Source organism: Trichosurus vulpecula, chromosome 2 (genome assembly GCF_011100635.1).
Source record: "Trichosurus vulpecula isolate mTriVul1 chromosome 2, mTriVul1.pri, whole genome shotgun sequence".
Classification (NCBI taxonomy): Eukaryota; Metazoa; Chordata; class Mammalia; order Diprotodontia; family Phalangeridae; genus Trichosurus; species Trichosurus vulpecula.
This window is the reverse complement of record NC_050574.1, coordinates 76,597,315-76,612,412: the sequence shown is the minus strand read 5'-3', so window position 1 is coordinate 76,612,412 and position 15,098 is coordinate 76,597,315.

The window sequence follows — 15,098 nt, the reverse complement described above, 5'->3', positions numbered from 1 at the left end:
CTCTCCATTCTACAGATGGGGAAACAGGATTTGGGCTGGGGGGGAGGACAGAGCAAGGTGGAGGAGAATTGGTGTCGGCCATTGTTTTTTGTAGAGAGACGAGTTGTACCTACTTCGTTTGTGTCTTAGAGTGTCAATTATATTGAGGCAGCATGGTGGTGGTACCATGAAAGAGAACTAATTTTGGAGTCAGAGGACCTGGGTTCAAGTTCTGAATTAGGTGAATTTGGGTATCTTATTTGAGTCTCAGATTCCTAATCTGTGATATTAAAGGGTTGGGTTACGTAATCTCCAAGGTCCTTTCTTCCTCTAACATTCTATAATTTTAACCCTCTCTGAATGTCACAGAATTTGAGAGTTAGAGGGCACATCAGCAGTCAGCTCTAAGAATCCCTACTATAACAGACCCCAAAACTGGTCATCTAATCTCTGCTTGAAGAACTGGTTCCCACTGAGTTTACAATCCACTAAACCCCAGAGTCCATGACTCCCAATATTACGCCTGTGAAGTGGATTTTCTTTTGGTATCCAAGTGCTAGACTTCACATTTATCCCCGTTGGACTTCATTCTGTCAGATTCAACCCCATTCTCCAACCTTGTGAGATCCCTTTGATCATGGCTGTTGTCTAGCATGTTTACAATCTTGCCCACTTTTGGGTCATCTGCAAATCTGATGTGTGTGTCATCTATGTCTTTGTTCAGGTCATTGATAAACATGTTAAAGCACCCAGAAGAAACTGAGGTGCCCCAAATTCTGGGGGTGTTCCTCCTGTGTTGGCATTGAACCACTAACACCTACTCTCTGAGTTCGGCTACCTATCCAGTACTTTGTTAATTCACCTGATTGTATTTTGGTCTAATGTATATCTTTCCATCTTCTTTGCAAGAATAGCATGAAATACTTTAAAAATAGCTTTGCTAAAATCTAGAAAAACTATATCCACAGCATTCCCCTCATCTGCTAGTTTAGCAATGTTGTCAATAAAGGAAATGAGTCTAGTCTGGCAAGATATGTTTCTGATGAAGCTGAGTCTCAGTTTCCTTATCTATTAAATGGGGATAAAAATGCTTGTATTGATTTTCTCTGTGAGACTTAAAGGAGCTGATCGATAGAAAGTGCTGTTGCTAATGGTAGAGCTTTATGCAGGCGTACCTCATTTTATTGCCCTTCACTTTATTGCACTTCAAAGATACTGCGACCCTGAGTGGAGCTAGTCTACTGGTGCCATTTTTTCCAACAGTATGTGCTCATATCATGGCTCTGTCACATTTCGGTAATTCTCACACTATTTCAAACTTTTTTTTATTGTTATCATGTCTGTGATGGAGATCTGAGATCAGTGATCTTTGATGTTACTATTGTCATTATTTTGGGATGCCATGAGCCATGCCCATATAAGATGGGGAACTTAAATAATAGATGTTGTATGTGTTCTGACTGTGCCACTGACAGGCCATTCCCTGTTTCTCTCCCTCTCCTCAGGCCTCCCTATTCCCTGACACACAACAACATTGAAATTAGGCTAATTAATAACCTTACAATGATCTCTAAGTGTTCTAGTGAAAGGAAGAGTCGATCCATGAGGCAAACTTCATTGTTGTCTTATTTTAAGAAATTGGCACAACCACTCCATTCTTCAGCAACCACCACCCTGATCAGTCAGCAGCCATCAACATTGAGGCAAGACCTTCCACTAACAAAAACATTATGACTTTCTGAAGGCTCAGATGATTGTTAGCATTTTTAAAGCAATATAAAGTTTTTAAAATTAAAGTATATACGTTGGGGCTTTTTTAAGGACATAATACTATTGCACAGTTAATGGACTACAGTATAGTGTAAGCATAACTTTTATATGCGTTGGAAAACCAAAAAATTCGTGCTACTCACTTTATTGTGGTGGTCTGGAACCGACCCCGCAATATCTCTGAGGTATGTTTGCATAGATATGGCCTATCATTATGGAATAATGTCTTCCCCAAACATGTGATACACAGGTTAGATTTAAAGGAACACATCCTGGGGTGGGAGGGGAGTAAGGAGATGGGTGATACCAAAATACATGAAAGTGTGGGAGGGACAGGGAAAGGGGAGGGAGATGGGAGAATGGGAAGCACATATAATAGAACAGAACAAACAATGGGCTTTGAGCATGGAGAACTTTGAGATGAAATCTTGTTTGTTACTGCTTTTACAATTTTTCACACCCTGGCTCCAATCTACTTTTCCAACATTATGATACATTATTCTCCTTCCTAAACTCCATGGTCTGTCATCACTGAACTCTTGCTGTTGTTCATGTATGATCCTCTATCTCCAGCCTATGTTCTGGCTGTCTTCATGCCTGGAACACACTCTTTTCTCGCCTATTACTTCTAAGAACACTTAGCTTCCTTCGACACTTTGATCAAACACCACTTTCTAAATAAAACCTTTCCTGATTCCCCTCAGTTACTATTTCTTCACCCTCTGCCACCTCCTGAATTTACCTTGTATTTATTCTATATACACTTATACTATATACTATATACACTATATACTATATACTATATACACTATATACACTTAGGTACACTTATATATATACACTTAAGGTACATATTGTCTCCTGTGATAGAATATAAGCCTCTGGAGGGCAGGGGCTGTTTCTCTTTTATCGTCCCATACGCAGCTGTAGCACAGTACCCGGCATGTAAACTAGGTCCTTAATAAATCATCATCGATTGATTGATTGGTGCCATGCAGTCACGTGTAAATCAATTCACCTTTCTGAGGCTTGGTTTCTTAATCTGTCAAAGAATACTAATTTCAACGGGTTCTTCTGAGACTCAAAAGATATTAATGTATGTAAAGTGCTTTGTAAAACCTTAAAGCCCAATATAAATGTCAGTTATTATTATGATGATGGATTTCTTCCTCTAGAGCCTTTAAAAGCAGGAAGAAATTTTCATCTGACTGAGAAGTATTAAGAACCGCTGTCTTGCCCAAAAACAAGGTGAGGAGAAAAAAAATCTAACATTTCAAAGTTGCTTATGGCCAGGGGGTGTCTTGAGTGTGATCTGTCATCAAAATTTTCCTAATGAGGTTCTGAGGTGCTTTGGACTCCTCTTTTTGCCACATCCTTCCCCCTATCTCAACTCCCCAATATTCCCAATTATTTATCTGCACATGGCTTTTGTAATCTTTTCCTTCTTGGTTTAGTTCTGGTGTCAACTCCTCAATGATGCCTTCCTTGATATCCCTCTCACTTCCCCCCACTTGCTAGTTCTCTTTCCCTCATTAGACTACCTTATCTATATATGCTGTTCCATCCCCCCACCCCAAGCCACCATAGAACCTAAGCCTTGTGAGGGCAGAATTATTATAGTTTTTTTGGTCTTTGTATTGCCAGGGTCTAGTATGGCAACTCATATGAAGTAGGTGCTTAACACATCTATTAAGTTTGTTGCATTCTTGGAAGAGCAGAAGCTGGACCAGATGTAGAACTCATTACCCGTTTTCCCATCAAACACATCTCAGCAGGAAGCCCATGAAAACAATAAACAAACAACATGAAAATGTGCATACAAATAATTCCTGTTTCTTTTTGAGTCAGCCTCTCAGGCGTTTGGTAAGAAGGCTCTCTGAGCATGCCCGACTCACTGCCTCCAGTAAACACCTGTTTGCACAATGGAGGTCACCCGGCCTTGGGCAATGCCTTGTTTGCACAATCTCAGCACCGAGAGCTGTATTCCAACCCAACAGCTTCTTCCGGACATCAGCCTCTCTGTGTCTCTCTGTCTCTGTCTGGCTGTCCCTATCTGTTTCTGTTTCTCTGTCTTTGTCCCTTGTCTCTCTGTGTCTATCTCTCTCTGCATCTCTCTATCTCTGTCTGTCTGTCTCTATCTGTCCCTGTTTCTGTGTGTCTCTGCATCTTTCCGTCTTTGCCTCTATCACTCTCTGAATCTTTCTGTCTTTGTCTCTCTGTCTCTGTGTCCCTCTGTCTTTGTTTGTGTCTGTGTCTCTCTCATAGACAGTCTCAGGACCTGCTCTTCCCCATTCCCTCACCATGGGTGGCATCCCCAAACCAGCCCAGCTAGAAGGGGCTGTTTCTCTAGTCCCACAAAGACAAGGACTCACGGGCCCCAATCAGAGAGAAAACAAGACCATCCCTGAGATTGTCTGTGCATCTGTTGCAACAATTTGGCTAGCAGTTGTTGTGGGGGTGAAAGACCAACACAAGCCCACCAACAAGAATGCTGCCAGCACAAATTCTTTTGATCTGCTTTACTAAGGAAAGCAATGTTAAAGGGTTAACAATCTCGCTGTAATCCAACACCTACATATAAACTCACTTAGTTCAGGAGGAAAAGCCCCTGTACTTCAGAGCAAATACAAACAAGTTACAAACATACACAATATAAACTGACCAAGTCACAATTCATAGTTACCAAGGAACCATCAACATCTGAGTTGACAAGCCAGGAGGCTCTTAGAGTGGCCGCCCAGAGTCCCATGCCAACATTCCTCCAGGAGTGAGAGCCTCAAGCAAAACAGCTCTGTTCTCTCTTTTTATACACTCTTTAGACATCATCAAAGGTCATCTGAACAACCAGAACTTAGGCAGGTACTATTGACTCTGGTCTTAGCAGCTCCCCTTAGGACCCTGAGGGCTTCATGCCCATATCAGTTTAGCACCTAGTAATTAGGGGTTTGGGGCCTGGGGCTTTGCACCTAGTAAGGCTCAGTCAAAGACACTTAATTAATTTAGCATTCTAAAACAGTAAAAAATGTCCCAACTTAATTAATATTACAGCACCCGTGGTCAGAGCAGAGCCAGGACACAGGCCAGTCCCAAAGCATGGATTATCCGTAAACTACAGATAGTTCCAAAAGGCCCTTGTGTTGTTTTGCTTTTTCCTTTTTATATGTCTTTCCCCCTTTACATTTGCCTCTATTAGAGAGGCACCTGTGGTACAGTGGTTAAACCTCCGGGTGTTCCTGGACCAACGAAGAGACGTGGCTTTTCGTTCTATCTCCCATGCTTATTTGGTGAGTGGACTTTTGACTCACTTCTTAAAGAGGCCTATTCACTGAATGGGGGTCAGTGCCTAGCCCATAGTAGGCACAAAGTAGATTAGAATAACTGGCATCGATATAATACTTATTATATAGGCATGGCACTAAGTATTTTACAAATATTATCTCATTTGATCCTGATAATAACCCTGGGAAGTAGTTGCTACTATTATCCTCATTTTATAAGTGGGGAAATTGAGGCAAACAGAGGTTACGTGACTTGCCTAAGGTCACACAGCTAGGAAGTGTCCGAGGCTAGACTTGAACTCAGGTCTTCCTCACTCGAGGTCCTGGGTTCTATTCACTGTACTGCCTAGACTATATGTAAATGATAGCTATTATAAATATTATTACATTCCTTTAAGGTTGGCAAACCATGTTGTGTAAATAATCTCTTTTCAACCTCACAAAAAACTCCGTGGGTTAAGTACTATAGATACGACTATCCCCATTTGACAGAATCAGAAACTGTGAGATTAAATAGCAGGTTCAGGGTTACACAGCTGATAAATTTCTGAGGTAGGATTTGAATCCGGGTCTTCAGGGTTCTAAGACCTGCCTACATTCTGTGCTTCTGACAGTCAGCATCTTGAGCACTTATTGGTGGGGGAAGGGAGTTCAGACCTGTGATTTCATCACGCTAGGAAACTCAGAGCAAGGAAACTCCCTTTAAGCCCATTAGCCACCATTCTGCAATTCAGATATGTCCAGAGAGCCAACAGGTTGAAATGATTTGCCCAGGGCCTCACAGCCAGCATGTGTCCACGGCAGGGCTTGAACTTGGGGCTTCCTGACTCGGAGGCCTCTACAATGCTTCATATCACCAGCGTAAGGTGTGGGACAAGGACCAGGCCTCTACATTTACTGGTGTAAGGAGGTCCTGTTGAGGACCTTCCTCAGGAAATAGAGATTGCACCTTGGTTGCAATTCTCTTAGAATGTGCCTAGAATACAGAGAAGTTAGTCTGCTTGCCCTGGGTCACACACAACCAGCATATGTCAGAGACCAGATTTGAACTTAAGTCTTCCTGGCTCTGAGGCCAGCTCTCCATAAATTATGCTCACTACGCTGTGCTCTCCTTCCTCTCTTTCTCTTCTCTGTCTCTCTGTTTCTGTCTCTCTCTCCCTTTCCCCCCCCATCCCCTCCTCTCTCATACACACACACACACACACACACACACACACACACACACACACACACCCCCCCCAGCTATAGGATTGGCAAATGGTTTCACCTTTCTGACCTTCAGTTTCCTCTGTAAATATACCTAAAAATAATTGTGCTACCTATTTTGCAGGGCTATTGTGAATAAAGCCCTTTGTAAACCATAAGCTGCCATAGGAGTAAGATTATTATTATTATAATTATTATTATTGTTTTCTAAGGCAGCACATTTTATTGTTGGACAGCTCTAAGTGTTAGAAAATTTCCATCTATCATTAAGTCCAAATTTATCTTCCTTTGCTCCTGGTTCTGGCTTCTAGGGCCAAGCAGAGCAAATTTAATTCCTCTGCCCTATCATAATCCTTCAGATATTTGCAAATAGTTATCATGTGTCTTCTTGAGTCTTTAATCTCGTTAGAAACATACTTAGTTTAGAAATAAGCAATACTCATTGGAAAACCAGGAAGGTTTTCATTATATTTCATATTTATTCTTTCTGAATAAATGGGTACATCCCCTGAACAGAGTACAGGAGAGTACAAGGACTCAGACAAATGTCAGTCCTTTTATTGGCTCCTAATTTGAATCTCCCGCCTGGCATCATGCCCTCCTCAAACAGCTTGTTAAGCATTTGTACAAGCCTCTAACCTTTAACCGATCAGAAGTCTGGTTTTGCTAGATCACAGCTCTGATCAGAACTAGTCACCTGACTTACATTCTGCTAAAGCTGGGAGGAATACTTTTAATTCTGTGGAAACAAAACTTCTTCCAACATTTCCCACAATCTTAATATCCCCAGTTCTCTAAGACAGCATGGATTCCAGTCACTCTTAAAACCTTGGACAAGTTGCTATATGTTTCTGCGTCTTAGGAAAATAAAAGACTTAGATTAGGTGATCTCTAAAGGCTTTTTCTTTCTATGGTTCATCCATTCATCCAATCATCCATCTATCCATTCCTTTCTTCTGCATTTACTGCGTTCTTTGTATCTACAAGACCTGATGCCCTATACTGTAGAATATAAAAGAAGAATAAGACACAGTTTTAGCCTTCAGAGAGCTTACAATCTAATTGTTAGGGAGTAGGATGTTTTCTCCTTCAAAAATTTAGATGCTATACAATTTGGTGCATATATGTTTAGTATTGATATGATTCATTGTCTGTGGTACCTTTCAGCAAGATATAGGTTTGTCCTTTATCTCTTTTAATTATATCTATTTTTGCTTTTGCTTTGTCTGAGATCATGATTGCTACCCCTGCTTTCTTTACTTCACCTGAAGCTCAATAGATTCTGCTCCAGACCCTTACCTTTACCCTGTGTATATCTTTCTGCTTCAGGTGTGTTTCTTGTAAACAATACATTGTAGGATTCTGGTTTTTAATCCATTCTGCTATCTGCTACCATTTTATGGGCAAGTTCGTCCCATTCACATTTATAGTCATGATAACTAACTGTGTATTTCCCTCCATGCTATTTTCCCTTGTTTATCCCTCTCTCTTTCTTACCTCCCCTTTCCCCCCTCAAAAGTGTTTTACTTCTAATCACCACCTTCCCCCATCTACCCTCCCTTTTATCAATCCCCTCTCCCTCTTCTAATATCCCTATCCCTTTTTACTTCTTTATATGAGATGATAGATCTCTGCTTCCAAAAGAGTATGTCCATTATGCCCTCTTTGAGCCAATTTTGATGAGAGTAAGGTTTAAGCTTTGCCCACCCCCTCCCCCTCCCATCTTCCCCTCCATTATAATAGCTCTTTTGTTACTTTTTTACTGGGATAATTTACCCCATTCAGTCTCCCCCCTCTTTCTTTTTCAATTCAATTTTCCCCTTCACCCCTTAATTTTGTTTTTTTTGGGTATCATCCTGTCAAAGTCATCTTATATCCATATATGCTCCTTCTAATTGCTCTTATAGTAATAAAGTTGTTAAGAGTTACAGATATCTTGCCATATAGAAATATAAACAGCTTAACCTGAATTTCTTTTGTTTTCTCTTTCTTGTTTTTTTTAACCTTTTTATATTTCCCTTGAATCTTGTATTTGGAGATCAAATTTTTTATTCAGCTTTGATCTTTTGATTAGGAGTGCTTGAAAGTCCTCTCTTTTGTTAAATATCCATTCTTCCCCTCCCCCCACAAAAGATCATATTCAACTTTGCTGGGTAGGTGATTCTTGGTTGTAATCTTAACTCCTTTGCCTTCCAGTATATCATATTCCAAGCCCTCCAGTTCTTTAATGTAGAAGCTACCAAAACCTGTGTAATCCTGACTGTAGCTTCACAATGTTTCAATTGTTTCTTTTTGGCTGCTTGCAGTACTTTTTCCTTGATCTGTGAGCTCTGGAATTTGGCTATGTTGTTCCTGGGAGTTTTCATTTTGGGATCTCTTTCGGGTGGTGATCAGTGGATTCTTTCACTGTTTTCTTTGATAATTTCTTGAAAGATGTCCAGGCTTTTTTTTTTTTTTGTTCGTGGCTTTCAGGCAGTACAATAATTTTTATATTATTTCTCCTGGATCTATTTTCTAGGTCAGTTGTTTTTCCAATGAGAAATTTCACAGTTTCTTCTATTCCTTCTTCTTCTTCTTCTTCTTCTTCTTCTTCTTCTTCTTCTTCTTCTTCTTCTTCTTCTTCTTCTTCTTCTCTTTTTTTTACCTTTTTTGATTTTGATTTATCACATCTTGATGTCTCATAGGGTCATTAGCTTCTACTTGCTCAATTCTAATTCTTAAGGAATTATTTTCTTCGGTGAGCTTTTGTATTTCCTTTTCCATTTTAGGTAACTTCTTTAAGGTTGTTTTGGGGATACCCAAATGGATCCGTGATTGCATCAATTTGGAAGTTCCCTCCCAGGGAGGGAGCTAGGTGGTACAGTAGTGGGTTGGGTCTGGAAGACTTCAGTTCTAATCTTGCCTTAGACACTTGCAAGTTTTGTAATCCTGGGCAAGTCGCTTAACCTATGTCTACCTCAGTTTCCTCAGCTGTAAAATAGGGATCATAATAATAGCAACCACCTCCCAGGGTTCTTGTGAGGATCAAATGAGATAATATTCATAAAAAGCACTTAGCATGGTGCTTGGCACATAGTAGGTGCTTAATAAATCCTTTCTTTCAATAATGTAGATCACAACCTATCCATGTCTGTCCATGCTGTCCTACAAGTTCCCCGCAAGTTCACTACAAGTTCACCTTCTTTGCTTTTCTCTCACATTTTGAGGCTATGAGCAACACACTCAGGATGTCTATTTGTCACCCCTGGTTATCACCGCATGACCAGTCCATCCTCTCTTTCTATCATAGCATCCTCTGATATCATCCTTGGCCCTTATTCTTCTTCCTAGTTCCTTCTTGGTTACTACAATGATTTGGAAATGCAGAGGAGGGAGAGATAATTTCCAGCTTGGAGAATCAAAGAAGTCTTCCTAGAAGAGGTGGCATTTCATTTGGACCTTATGTTCACACCTATTCACACTCACCATGACTCTCTCCATTGCCCTCTGAACAAAGATATTTATCTTTAGTTTTTCAGGGATAGTCATGGTCCAGGTCTCACTGCCATCTGGCATCACCAGTAAATGCTTATCTTGAAAAGATGGGCCTAATTTATTATGGGAAGTTTGAGGTCAGTAAAAGTACATTGCAATTTCCTGAAAAAAATCCAAGTCTGCTCTTCTCCTCCTTTTTTGTATACCAGTATTGTTGGTATACCAGCTCTTTGTATACCAGTATTATCTGTCTCATATATTCCTTCCATGTGATCTGCAATTCACTGCAGACCCTACATTTCCCAAATCTGGCCATTTCCCCTGGTTGTCCTCCATGCCTAGAATTCTCTCCCTCTTCAGCTCAGCATCCTCTTTTCTGTGGCTTCCTAAGTCTCAGCTAAAGTCCCACTTTCTGCATGAAGTCTTTCTTAGTCCTCCTTAATCTTTCTTTCTTCCCTCAGAGCCTACCCTTAATTTGTCCTGTCTATATCTTGTTTATACATGATTGTTTGTGTGTTGTCTCCCCCCATAGACCGTGAGCTCCTTGAGACCAGGGACTGGGTTTTTTTGGCCTTTCTTTGTATCCCCAGAGCTTAGCACAGCACCTGGCACTTAGTAGTCACTTAATACATGGTTGTTGACTGATTGACTGACGACATACTGTTGGCTAAGCTCTATAGAGTGTCCATTGAGATGCTTGTTGAAATCTTCCTCTTTTGTCTTTCTTTTGGGGATGAACAGGTCAGACACTTTATATTATTATAGGTACCCTCCAAGAGGCTTTGCAATGTTTTGGGCTTGATACAATCAACACTCTCAAACAAGCATTTTAAGGACCTTGCCATTCACTGAGAAACCTTCCTTTGCCTGAATTTTCTTCTGGATTTCCTTTATCATAGTGGCAACTGCTTTTGGCTAGCATGTGTCTTCCTGTATTACGCCTCACACAATGCATGTTAAGGGGTCCTTGAACAGGGTTATTTCAGGATAGTTATGAGACTATGGACTGTCTTCAGCTGTCTTCAAAGGTTGTTAAATGTGTACATAGGCTGAACTGCCCAAAAAGATCAAGCATGAACTCAGAAATGATAATAAGCAACATTAATATAGTTTTTTAATATGGTGTTTTTGTGAACTTATCACAAAACTTATCCCTGTGTACCTATTATTATCCCAATAAATGACTTGCCCAGGGTCACATAGCTAGTAAGTGACTGAAGCAGGTCTTCCTGACTCCAAGTCTAACACTCTTACCTGCTAAGCCTTCAAGACTGTCAGGAATACTGTTCTAGAGCTCGGCTCCTTGTAGTGTGGCCAGCCAATATCCCCCAAAACTTCAAGCACTGATGAAAAGGAAGCTATTCCTGACAAATGACATTACAAATAAAACCTTTTCTCTGTAGACTGGAGAATGACCAGGGGCAGGCAGGTGGTGCAGTGGATAGAGCACCGGCTTTGGAGTCAGGAGGATCTGAGTTCAAATCTAGCCTCAGATACTTACTAGCTGTGTGACTCTGGGCAAGTCACTTAACCCCAATTGCCTCCAAAGAAAGAAAGAAAGAAAGAAAAGAATGGAGAATGACCTAGCCTCAGATTGCATTGTCTGGCCCTTCATAGCTATAGGAGCTCGCTATTGGTGTGGAGATGTGAAGAGGCATTATGCCTGGAAAGAATGGCAAAAGTGGTCGTCACAATGTCACATTCTTCTCCGTCCTCTTGGTGCCCTAGGTAGCCATACTATACTAGGTCCTTTGGTAAACCACACTTGGATGTGTAAATTGTACATTAGGCAAAGCTTTCCCTTTTCAGTGGCACTGATGTTTACAGCACAACTATCCATTTAGAAAGCATTGATGATAAATGTAGGGGAGTAAGTAGGAGAAACTGATTGCCTCTCCAGGCTCTGAATTTAGGCTCTCAAACCTAGGACAAACATAGAATGTCAGAGTCGGACTGCAGCTTAGAATATAGAATATGCAATATAAGAGCTGGGAAGGGCCTTAGAGCACAGAAAGCAAAATGTCAGAACTAGGGAGGGGGAGGTGGGATGGGTTTTAAAACATAGAACATACGACTGTTAAAACTGGAAGGGTTCTTCAAGTCCACCCTCTCCCCTTATTTTCCTGACAATAGGACTACAGTGATTTGGAAATGCAGAAAAGGGAGAGATAATTTCCAGCTTGGAGAATCAAAGAAGTCTTCCTAGAGGAGGTGGCATTTCATCTGGACGTTATAGATAAACTTCTATTCATACCGTCTATATCTTGTTTGTACATAGTTGCATGCTGTGTCCCCCATTAGCATTATGTTTTTGCCTGGCACTAATTAAATGCTTAATATACGCTTGTTGACTGACTGTAGAATAAATAGGAATCAGAAAGGTAGAGATGAGAGGGAGGGGGGACATTCCAGGTGGAGGGAAGTGTGAACAAAGGCAGGGAGAATATGGTTCTGAGAAGTTAGCCTAATCATCCTCTTCTCCTTCTGCTTTGTTGTTTCCTGGAGAGTTCTCATGAATAAAACCAAGAATAGGACTATGGCCTGGCCCTGTGATTTCAATGGCATTGGGAACTCCTGGGATAGTAAATTCCCACTAGCAATGTAGAGCCACACTTTTTCTGCAATTTTAGTCTCAGAGAATTAACTGGAATACTAAGAGTCTAAGTGACTTGCTTAGAGTCACGCAGTCCAAGATGATACTTGAACCCAGGTCTCTTGACTCTCTATTGATTTAGCTGTGCTGCCTTTCTCAACAATAGTTCAGGTGGAAAAAAAAACCAAACCAACTCAACTTTTTCAGACATTGTTTGGTTGTCTCATGAGGCAGGCACAGATCATTATCCCCATTACACAGAGGAGGAAGCTGAGGGGAAGCAGCTAGACTTCAGTAGCAGAAGCAGGTCTGGAATCTGACCTTTAACCCAATGTTCTTTCCATCACATCAGGAAACTCATCTCCCCAGCTGTAGCTTCATTGGTTATGGGCACATGTGGAGAGGACTCAACTGTGGGTTAGCAAGGCTACGATGGCCTTTTTGGCATCTCCTGGATTCAGTCCCACAGTCAAGCAGTGTGGACACCTGGGGTGGGTGGTTGTCTTCTGGATGCTTTCTCTGCTTGTGTCTATTTCACCAAGGAAGGGTGAGCCAACACCTGGCGTTTGGTGGGTAAAAAGTCGAATCTTGTGTCTTACTCTTGCCTGGAGTAGCCTGTGATAGGGGTAGATGGGTAGGGGGTGTAGTTGTTGCTCTGGCAGGGAGGGGGCAGGGAAGAGGAGAACAGGGACCTGAGGGTCAGAGATAAGAGCCTGGGATATGATGCTTATCTTTCGCCCAGAGGAAGCCCAGTGGCTTCTTGGTGACTTGGATTTCCTCCCATAGGACAAGGTTTGGGGCCATGATAAAAAGGGGTGTGTGTGTGTGTGTGTGTGTGTGTGTGTGTGTGTGTGTGTGTGTGTATGTGTGTACTTACGGCCCTTCAGCTCCCTTCTGGGCACTCAAGAAGACAGTGCTTCCCCCTCCTTCCAAGGCCTGGAGCCTCATTAGGATAGTAGTAGTGAGGGAGGAAAAATTGGTGAGGCATCTGAGCGTGATTGCATTTCACAGAATTCACAGAGCACAATTCTAAGTATTGGAGATACAAAAGCGAAAATGAAATCGTCCCTGCTCGCTAGTAATTTACATTCTAATGGGGAAGACAAAGGATTTCAGAGATCTTGATTTATAACTGGGACAGCTAAGACTCAGAGAGGCAAAAGAACTGGTCCATGGTCACCCAGTGAGTCAGCAGCAGAGCTGAGACTTAACACCCAGTATTAAAAACAGTATAGCAGCATGGAAAGAACACTGAATTTAGTGTCAGAAGCTCTGGGTTCAAATTAAGAGTGAACTGTGTGATACTGGGCAAGACGGCCCTCTCTCTAGGTCTCCATTTTTCCCTCTGTAAAATGAGAATATTGAACCAGATGATTTCTAAGGTTTCTTCCAACACTGATACTCTATAATCTATCATAACAATAACTCCATATTAAGATTTATGAAGAACTTTTCTCATATTAGCCCTGGGAGGTAGATAAGGTGAGTGGTATTCCATTTTACAGAGGACTAAACTGAACCTTCAGTGACTTACAAGCAAATTTAACCAATGAATGAATCAATCACCGAGCACTTACTGAATGCCTCCTATTTGCCAGGTACAATCCTAAGCATTGGAGATACAAAGGCAAAAGTGAAATTGTCCCTGCTCTCAAGAAAGGTGCATTCTAATGGGGAAGACAAATTTGTCTTGATTGGGATCTCAGAGACTAAGTGGGATGGGACCTGTGCCTGAAATATGGCTCTTCAAAAGTGAGAAGAGATTAAAGGAAAAGTGAAAGGAACATTCTAGATTAACCTAGCTATTAGGGGATGGTGCTTCAAGGGGATGTCCCCATCCATCTGTTTAAAAAGATCTTAGCTGAAGCAGGCAAGTGTGGGAAGCTCCCTCCCCACTCTACTGATGCAGGAGACCCCTCCCCTCATCTTGACTCAAGTTCCTCTCATCTTCTGTCAGGTTTAAACTGCAAAAATCATCCACATACAATTGGTTCAAATCTCTCCAGGCTGCATTCCTGACTCTCCTGGATTTTCTCTGCCATGCTGCAGAAACCTTTTCACCCTGGAAACTCATTGCCCCGAACTTCACATGTTGGAGGTACCCTTGTCCCATGTGGTCTCTCCCTTTTATTGGCTAATTCCTCCCAGAACCTCCACTTTAAGAAGGAGGCCCAAGTCAGCCATGTTTTTATTCCTCTCCAGGCTACACTCTTGACTGTCCTAGATTTTCTCTCCAATGCCCCCATGTCAGGTATTTTGATCTTTCCCCCTTTCCCCCTAGCTCTTTTCAGATTCGTTTTATGTGTTGTCTTCCCCTGTAAGAATATAAGCTTCTTAAGGACAGGGACTGTCTTTCTTTCTGCTTGTATTTAGGGTGTTAGGGGAGGACCAGCACCTCTAATATGGGGGCTGCAGAGTCCTTTTCAGGGCTGCCCATGTACCTTTGGTGTCTACCTGGCTCCCAACTCTCACCTGTGGCTCCAAGAAGCATGTGCAACTCCAGTATAACTGTCTTGGCAGACAGAGGTTGAGGGTTACTGACAGGCTTCAGACCCATCGATGAGTTGGGGGGCTATCTTCCCCAAGGATGTGAAGACTTCTCCTGGCAGAATGGGCGAATGAGAACAAATTGTTCCAACAGCCATGAAGGTGGCTGAAGCAAATGCTGTGGAGCAATTAGGGCTTGGTCAGACATGGAAGATGTCAAAGTCATCCACTGCATCCTGGGCCATTGTCTTGCCACTGGATTTTGATGACTCTGGAAGAGAGTGAGGCTGATGACTTTGCACAACCTTGTC